Source organism: Emydura macquarii, unplaced genomic scaffold (assembly GCF_026122565.2).
Source record: "Emydura macquarii macquarii isolate MOO-44397 ecotype Brisbane River unplaced genomic scaffold, CSIRO-AGI_Emac_v2 contig_1386, whole genome shotgun sequence".
NCBI classification, from domain to species: domain Eukaryota; kingdom Metazoa; phylum Chordata; order Testudines; family Chelidae; genus Emydura; species Emydura macquarii.
This window is the reverse complement of record NW_027131523.1, coordinates 40,725-49,975: the sequence shown is the minus strand read 5'-3', so window position 1 is coordinate 49,975 and position 9,251 is coordinate 40,725.

Sequence of the window (9,251 nt, the reverse complement as noted above, 5' to 3'; positions counted from 1 at the left end):
CTGTGCAATCCTTTGCTCCTAAGAGAACCTGCAATAACAAAGAAGCCTGCCGGAGTCCCTACAATAACAAACCATTGTTTACACAACCCAAGAGCTCAAGTCTTCCCCCCCCAAAAGAAACCATTCTGTGTGGAAAACCAGGCTTCTGAAAAACCCTACAATAACAAGCCACTCTATGAGCAAGCCCAGAGAATGTGAGAGGACCCTATGACAACAAATCAGTCTGTGAGCAACTCCTGTGCTCTGAGAGACCCTACAATAACAAACCAGAGTGTGCAGCCCTGAGCCCACAGGAACCCCTGCCAAAATAATGTTTCAATGCAATCCAGTGACTCTGGAGCCAGGGTTCAGTTTCAAGCATCCAAGCATTTTATTATGAGCACAACAGATTGGCATTGCCCCGGCACGGTAGTATGCAGGGGTCTAATCACATGCAGAAGCGTTCCAGCGGGGTAGCCGGTGTTAGTCTGGACACAGCAAAAACAACGAGAGTCCTGTGGCATTTTACAGACTAACAAATGGACATGCAGATGAGGATAATGCTTGAGAAGCACTGGCTGAAAAAGGGTTAACTGCATCGCTGGGCAGTTGTGGGGGTGTCAGAGGTGCCAAGGTGAATTGTTATGTACCCTCCCCCCCCTTTAATAATACCACAGCGGGCAATGGGTGGCATTCCAGGAACTCAAAAGGCGGCCCCTTTCAAGCTGAGCAGTTATGCCATGGCATGTGGCTGGCCTGCGGAACTCAACGCCACTTGATATTGCAGAGGCTCCAGAGCTTAGGAGGATTCCGGCGAGGAGGAGCCATTTATTACTTGTATCATTTATCACCCCTGTTGCCACAGCGCCCAGGAGACCCCAGCCACGGAGCAGGGTCCCCTTGTGGCGGGCGCTCCATAGCCACGGAGCTTATTTATACAGCCCCCGAACACATCCTGAATTCTACCCTTTGGAGCTACAAGCCAACTATAAGTGATGGTGACCTAGTGACGGAGGATGTGGAGAAAGCTGAGGTACTCAATGTCTTTTTTGCCTCTGTCTTCACAGACAAGATCAGCTCTCAGACTGCTGCACTGGGTGCCACAGAATGGGAAGGAGGCGAACATCCCACAGTGCTGAAGGAACGGGTCCAAGACTATTTAGAAGGATTGGACATTCACAAGTCCATGGGGCCGGATGCAAGGCACCCGAGGGTGCTGAGGGAGTTGGCTGAGGTGATTTCAGAGCCGTTGGCTATTATCTTTGAAAGCTCGTGGCAACAGGGGGAGGTCCCTGAGGACTGGAAAAAAGCAAATCTAGTGCCCATCTTCAAAAAAGGGAGGAAAGAGGATCCGGGGAACTACAGACCGGTCAGCCTCACCTCAATCCCTGGAAAAATCATGGAGCAGGTCCTTAAGGAATCCATTTAAAGGCACTTGGAGGAGAGGAAGGTGATCAGGAACAGTCAACACGGATTCACCAAGGGAAAGTCATGCCTGACCAACCTGATTGCTTTCTATGATGAGGTGACTGGCTCTGTGGATGTAGGGAAGGCGGTGGATGTGATATACCTTGACTTTAGCAAAGCTTTTGATAATGTCTCACACAGTATTCTTATCAGCAAGTTAAAGAAGTACGGGTTGGATGAATGGACTATAAAATGGATAGAGAACTGGCTAGAGCATAGGGCTCAACGAGTAGTGATCAATGGCTCCATGTCTAGCTGGCAGCCGGTCACAAGCGGAGTGCCCCAGGGGTCAGTCCTGGGGCCGGTTTTGTTCAACATCTTCATTAATGATCTGGAGGATGGGGTAGATTGCACCCTCAGCAAGTTTGCGGACGACACTAAGCTGGGGGGAGTGGTAGATACCCTGGAGGGTAGGGATAGGATACAGAGTGACCTAAACAAACTGGAGGATTGGGCCAAAGAAATCTAATGAGGTTCAACAAGGACAAGTGCAGAGTCCTGCACTTAGGACGGAAGAATCCCATGCACAGCTACAGACTGGGGACCGACGAACTGGGCAGCAGCTCTGCAGAAAGGGACCTGGGGGTAACGGTGGATAAAAAGCTGGATCTGAGTCAGCAGTGTGCCCTGGGTGTCAAGAAGGCTAATGGCATATTGGGCTGCATTAGGAGGGGCATTGCCAGCAGGTCGCGGGAAGTGATCATTCCCCTCTATTCAGCATTGGTGAGGCCGCATTTAGAATATTGTGTCCAGTTTTGGGCCCCCCACTACAAAAAGGATGTGGAGAAGTTGGAGAGAGTGCAGCGGAGGGCAACCAAAATGATGAGGGGGCTGGAGCACAGGACTTATGAGGAGAGGCTGAGGGAACTGGGCTTGTTTAGTCTGCAAAAGAGAAGATTGAGGGGGGATTTGATAGCGGCCTTTAACTACCTGAAAGGGGGTTCCAGGGAGGATGGGGCTAGGCTGTTCTCAGTGGTGGCAGATGACAGAACAAGGAGCAACGGTCTCAAGTTGCAGGGTGGGAGGTCTAGGTTGGACATTAGGAAAAACTTTTTCACTAGGAGAAGCACTGGAATGGGTTACCTAGGGAGGTGGTGGAATCTCCATCATTAGAGGTTTTTAAGCTGAGGCTTGACAAAGCCCTGGCTGGGATGATATAGCTGAGGTTAGTCCTGCTTTGAGCAGGGGGTTGGACTAGATGACCTCCTGAGGTCCCTTCCAACTCTAATATTCTATGATTCTATGATTCTATGATTATAACTGGGCTTGGGGGGCCCTGTTCCACTGGGTGCTGCACACACCCCAGCCAGAGCTAGGGACCCCCTCATGCTGGGTGCTACAAAGACCCCCCCCACACCTGAGATCAGCACCCCCTATCATGTCAGGCATGCACAGACCCCCCCCCCCCCATGAGAGACAGTCCCTGCCTGAGGAGCTCACAGCTGATTCTCCCCATTGTACAGATGGGGAAACCGAGGCACAGAGGGATTAAGCGAATTCCCCCAAGGTCATACGGGAAATCTGTGGCAGAGCCAGGAAGGGCAGAGCAGCCCCATTCCAGTTCCTGAACCACAATTCACCCTGGGGATGGCTTGACACCACCCCCAAAATACCGGAGTATCAGGGTCACGCCTGGATCCAAGATCACAGTGCAACCCTATCATTAGTTATAATTATTATTCATTATTAATTCATTCATTAACCCAGGCTCCACAGTGCTTGCGGCTGAGACACAGCTGCCTTTGGGGGCTGCTTATGCGGGACCCCCTTGTCAGGCACCGGGACATCTCTGCTTCTGGGGTGGGACATGGGGGCTGTTTATACCCATCTTCTGTCCTGACCTTCCATGAGACTAGAACCCACAACCCCTCCAAACTCAGATAACCTCCTGGAGAATCCCCACCCGCTCCCGGCAGTGCGGGGCCAATGACAGGCAGCGCCAAGGGTGTCCAGCAGGGGGCATCCACGCCCCACAGTTGGTTCTCCTCCATGGCACTCCAGTGCACCACAGGGCAATGGTGCCAGCCCCTAGCACAGTGTGTATGTGTGGGGAGGTCACCCCCTAGTGGCTAGTGTGGGTAACTCCAGACGCAATGAGTGGGGAAGTTTGGGGGCTCAGCTCCTGCTGCTGGTACATTCTGGGATATGTTCATTTAAAGTGTGTGTATGGGGGGAGGGACATGCAGCCCCCGTTTAGTCCCCCCAGCACACTAGGGGTTTAAAATCTTTTAATATATGCATTAAAAGGGTTATAAAATAATATTAAAATTCCTACTACAGGGGACTCAGAGCAGGCCAGAAACTCACACAGCAGGTTGCGTGGCAGAGCTCCAGAGGGGACCCAGGAGTCCTGGCTCCCAGCCCCATGTCCTATCCACAGGACTGCTCTGCTCCCCTATTAATTAAACTTACGTGTGTCTGATCCTCCCTTCAAATTCCCAGCTCTTTACCTCAAGGCCATCCAGCAGCAGGGAGTTCCGCAGGTTAATTCCATGTCGCCGGGAAAAGCAAATTGCTGGCACTGGGCCCGGCCGCCCACCGACCTAGGCAGTTATAACTCAGCAGGGAAAAGGCCACCCAGATGCCTGGGTTGTGCGCAGGGGCAGGGGGCGCTCCTAGACCTCCATCTACCGCCTCCATGCTGCGTGGCGGGGAGGAAGCAGGTGAATGAGACTGAGCCCCAGAGAGTTTACAGGCTTCTGCACCACCCGCAGCCTGCAGTACCCCCTGCCACCACGGGAGGGCCCCATGCAGCAGGGACAACGGCGTGCAGGCATCATACCAGGGGGACCGATGCTCCACGTCCCGGCACCTCCACTGGGCCAGGCCCAGAGCTGGGGGAGGGAGAGAGGAAAGGGGGGGGGGGGTCAGAACATGCCAGAGACATGCCAACATGCTTGGAACACGCCTAAAACATGAGAACGTCCCCCCCCCCCACCCATCCAGACAGGCCATCGACCCAGCAACCCTGCAGCATCTTGGGCTGCTTCCCCACAGCCCTGGGGGTCAATCCGCCCATCAGGCTCTGCACCCTCACTCAGGCCACCAGCAAAGCAGGGGGCGGGTTGGGCTGGGCTAGCAAGGGGCTGCGGGTGGGGACTGAGGGGCACCGAGGGAGCTGCAGACTCACCTAGAAGAGGAGATAACTTGTGAGCAGAGAAACAAGGAAGCCGGCTCCGAATCCACCTGCAACAAAAAGACATCGTGGGAGAAAAACTTTACTGCTGTGACCCCTACACCACCCCCAGAGCCACGGAGAGAACCCAGGAGTCCTGGTTCCTCGCCCCCCGCTGCTCTGACCACTAGACACCACTCCCCTCCTGGAGCTGGGGAGAGAACCCAAGAGTCCTGGCTCACAGCCCCCCTCCCCCACTAGCCATTAGCCCCCCCTGGCTCTGGGCGCCAATCTGTGTCAGCTGCTGAACTGAGCCGCCTACCTGAGTTGCCGGCATGGGTTCCCCAGGCACAGTTGGGGTCGGAGCGCTGCCCGTCCCCTTTGCTTCTGGCCCGGACGTCCCCAGGACTGGCTATAGCTACAAAGCAAATGCATCGGAGAGGTCCCATTGGGACAGCGTCACTTCCTTGGTCATTCTGCCGGGGTCGCTCTCCCCTGGCAGGCAGGGCTGACCCCAGTGTCCCAGGGCGCCGCTCGGGGGTGCTGGGCTGCGGGGAGGGGGGCTCAACAGGGGGGTGGAGCAAGCAGGACCCCCTGGGACCCATCCAAAGAGCTAAACCAAACGAGGCTCACCTGTGTAGTGAATCCTTCTCTCTTTACCCTGGAAAACAAGAATATCATCAGGGGAAACCTCCCCTGCTCTAACCACTAGGACAGGGGTCCCCAACCTTTTCGGCTCGAGGGCCACAAATATCATTTTTACAGCCCCGAAGGGCCACCGGGTCTATCAACTCGCACAGCACGTACCGACGTATCCGCCATGGCGGGCGACAAATCGCTGCACGGTGACCGCAAACAGCGCGATGCCGCTGGGCTCACTTTTACGGTCACTATGTCACACCTGCAAATGACTCCCAGGACGTCACGCACGCACTGACGAAGCACTAGTGTGAGTGAGTGACTGGCACGGCGCACGGGGCCTGGCAGCTAAGTCACGATGGGTGGCCTGCTAAATGCAGGCCAAACCGGAAGGCGCTGATTTTTAGCATCCTGCCCCTCCTCAAGCATGGTAGGTCCTGGCTGCTCAGCCGCCCCTTCCCCTAAACTGCGGCTAGACGGAAGGAGTTCTGCGAGGAGGCTGCCTCCTTGTTGATCTCCTGCAGGGAAGCCGCACACGTCCTGTATCCCCGCGCGCTCCTAGGCAGTGGCTCCCTTCTGCATCCAGGGGGACGGGGAAATCAGTGCTCGCCTCCCTCTGGCTCCAGCAGGGCCCCAGGCAGAGTGCTTTGCCGTGCTGATCTCCCATCCCATCCTTCTGCAGCCAGCGGGAGGGGAGCGGGGGGCCACTTTCAAAGACCCCGCAGGCCACTTTTGGCCCCCGGGCCATGGGTTGGGAACCACTGCTCTAGACCCCACTTCCCTCCCCAAGCCAGGATAGAACCCAGGAGTGCCAGGTCCTACTCAGCCCCGCTCTAACCACTAGATCCCACTCCCTTCTCAGAGCCAGGGAGAGAACCCAGGAGTCCCAGCTCCCAGCCCCTGCTGCTCGAATCATCACTTTCTATCTACTATTCCCCATTTTCTATCTACTCCCCCCACATCCCCTCTCACCGTTGAGTAAAACACATGCAGGGTGAGATTCATGCAGCTGGTCAAGGAGATTCCCCACTCGCCCACATCCAGCACTGAGGGGTGACGGCCGCTGAGCGGGTAGGTGGCGATCGGCTTGTTCTGGAGGGGCAGAGAGAAACCCCGTCAGTGGTCAGGGACCTGCCTCCCTCCACATGTTGCAGCCACGTGCCCGGGGACAGAGGGCCACGATTCACGACCTCTCCCTCGAGTCGACGGGGGAATCGCTCTCCTCTGGGAGAGGTCTGGAGGGCTCTGACACACAGCTGGCAGTTCTGGATCTATCCAGCAGGGGTCAGCAGGGATACAGAGAGAGACACACACACACACTCTTCTGTAACGTGTTAGATGCTGCTGCCCCCCCCATGCCCCACCCAAGAGGCAGCTGCATCTCAGCACCAGGCGAGGGGTCCTTTTATAACCAGCCTCTGCGCCCCACCCCAGAGGGGCCGTGTCTCATAAGCACCATGTCCCAGAAAAGCTCACCCCCTGCTCCCATTGCATTTCCTTTTCTCCTTCCCCAGCGTCCGGCGGGAGGTCGATCCGGTGCGAGGGGGCGCTGGCCTGGCATGGGTAGCTGAGCGTCTCCTCCTGGACTGCGGCCACTGCAAGGGGGAACAAGGCCAGGAGACACAGGGGCCTCGGAAACGCAGGGGATCGTGCAGCAGGGAAAGGGTTAAGCAAGGCAGGCCAGGGCACCCCCTCCCCAAGGGAAGAGCAGCCAATGGGCAACTCTCCTGATGACATTTCCCCCCCCCACACTCAACTGGCATCTCATTGGCTGTGAGCAGGTCACAGGGGTGGGGAGGGAGCGTGCACCAGGCCTGTGAAAAACCTTGTGCACAAAAGCGAACGTGTGCAAAGACTCTGGGGGGAGGAGGGCGTGGGGGTAGGTTGCATGGCATGTCCCCCCCCCAGCTCTGCCGGTGCTCCACACTCTTGCCCCACAGCCCCTGCTAACCCAGCCCCCAACAGAGCTCTGGTGATTGTGCAGACGTGCGTGTTGCACGCGCGTGAGCGCCTGGCACGAGGCTCTGCAGAGCCTGCCCGCGCCCTGACATCCGGGTGCCCGGGAGGGGGGTGGGGTTGGACCGGACGCCGCCAGGCCCTGGCCAGTTGCGCCAGGCCCAGCTGAAGGGAGGGCGCTCGTGTGTGTTTCCGTTGCACAGACACACCCGGGGCTCAGCTCCGAGCCGCACTGTCAAATTGCCCGCAGGATTTGCATGAGCTGGTGCGGAATGAATCACTTTCCTCCGCCAATCTGGCCCGGGGGCGGCTGGGGGCTGGACAGAGGCGTATGGTGGGTCTCCAGCACCTGGGAGCCAAACCTACATTTGCGACCCCCCCCCAGTCTCCACAGGGCAGGAGGGTGCCATCCCCCAGCTGCCCTGAGGAAGGGGGGGGGTCTGTACCTGTGTTGGGGGGCATGCTGCTTACCTCCTCTTGCACGGGGGACTCCCCTCAGAACCCCCTGTGCCCCCCGCCTGTCATGAAGGGCCGGCCCAGAGCCCCCTGAAGATCCACGCCCCCCTCGGTACACCACTGGGGCTGGAGGCTGAGCCCTCGGCACCCCCAGAGTAAGGGCAGGGAGAGCTCCCCCAAACACTTGCACCCTGAGCCTGACAGTTGCCCCCAACCAGGGATGGATGGAAGCCGGCGCCCCCTAGAGGGGGAAGGCCCCGTATCCCATTCCCCAAAGGCCCCTTCAGCCCCCAGGGTGGGGGTGGGTGATAGATCCTTCCACACACTCCGGCGTGGGAGGGAGAAGGCCTGGGGGTGTGGCTGGGGGGAGCAGAGATGGGGCTGCAGAGGGGCAGGTTGCACATCCTGCAGCAGAAAGGGTGGAGCTGTGCCCATGTCTGGGTGGAGGCACAGCCGCCAGCCGCCAGCCACAGGCAAGGCTCTGGGACATGTTCAGGCTTGAACTGATCATGGCCCCGATGTCCCGAGCCCCCATCCACCGTGCAACAGAGCCAGGGAGAGAACCCAGGAGTCCTGGCTCCCCCCTGCTCTAACCACCAGACCCCACTCCCCTCTCAGAGCCAGAGAAAGAACCCAGGAGTCCTGGCTCCCCCTGCTCTAACCACCAGACCCCACTCCCCTCCCAGAGCCAGGGAGAGAACCCAGGAGTCCTGGCTCCCTCTTCTGCCCCCCGCTCTAACCACCAGACCCCACTCTTCTCCCAGAGCCAGGAAGAGAACCCAGGCGTCCCGGCTCCTTGGGACTCCACCCTGCACCCTCTCTGAGGGGAACCCCACATCCACCGAGGGCTGCCCTCCCCCTGCCCCGTCCCACCAGGTCTGCCAGGGCCGGCACTTACCCCGGGTCACGTGTAAGCAACCTAGAACCACCAGCCACCACAGCTTCATGGGCCCCATCGTCCCCCAGCAGGGCGGGGCGCGGCAGCTGATTTCTGGGGGGGTTCCCGGTCCGGGTTGAGGAACGAACGTGACCTGCGCTGCTGGCCCAGCCAGCTGTACATTTACTTTCTGATCCCCGGTGACTTGACATCACCCAGCAGGAAGTTACTTCACTTTCCCCACGGTGAGGGAGTGGGGGGGAGCAAGCAGCGAGCCCAGCCCTGCCGGGGAGGAGCAGCCCAGGCTCCGGTTTGCCGAAGCATAAGCCAAGGCCCAGGAAATCTCCGTTCAGCAAAAGGGGAAACAGAGGCACGGAGTGGGGAAGAGACATTTCGTCCCTGCCAGAGCCAGGGAGAGAACCCAGGCGTCCTGGGTCCCAGCCTCCCCCCCCCCACGTTAACCCACTAGGCCCCTCGCCGGGCTAGGGAGAGAGCCCGGGAGTCCGGCTCTCAGCCCCGGCAGCACCGCTTCTGTTCACTGGTGAGGCTGACGAGGCGGGAGACCCGAGCCAGTGATGAACGCGGAGGCAATTCCCAGCCAGGCAGCAGATTTAATGGAGGCTGCTTTGTATCAGTGCAGTGAGACCCTGCGGAGGGACTCTCTCCCTGCTGGGGAGAAGTACGGGGGCTAGGTGGGCAGATGGCCGTGGGTCTGATCTGGGAGGCATGGAGGGGGTGGGATACCGGGCTAGATGGGCCCGT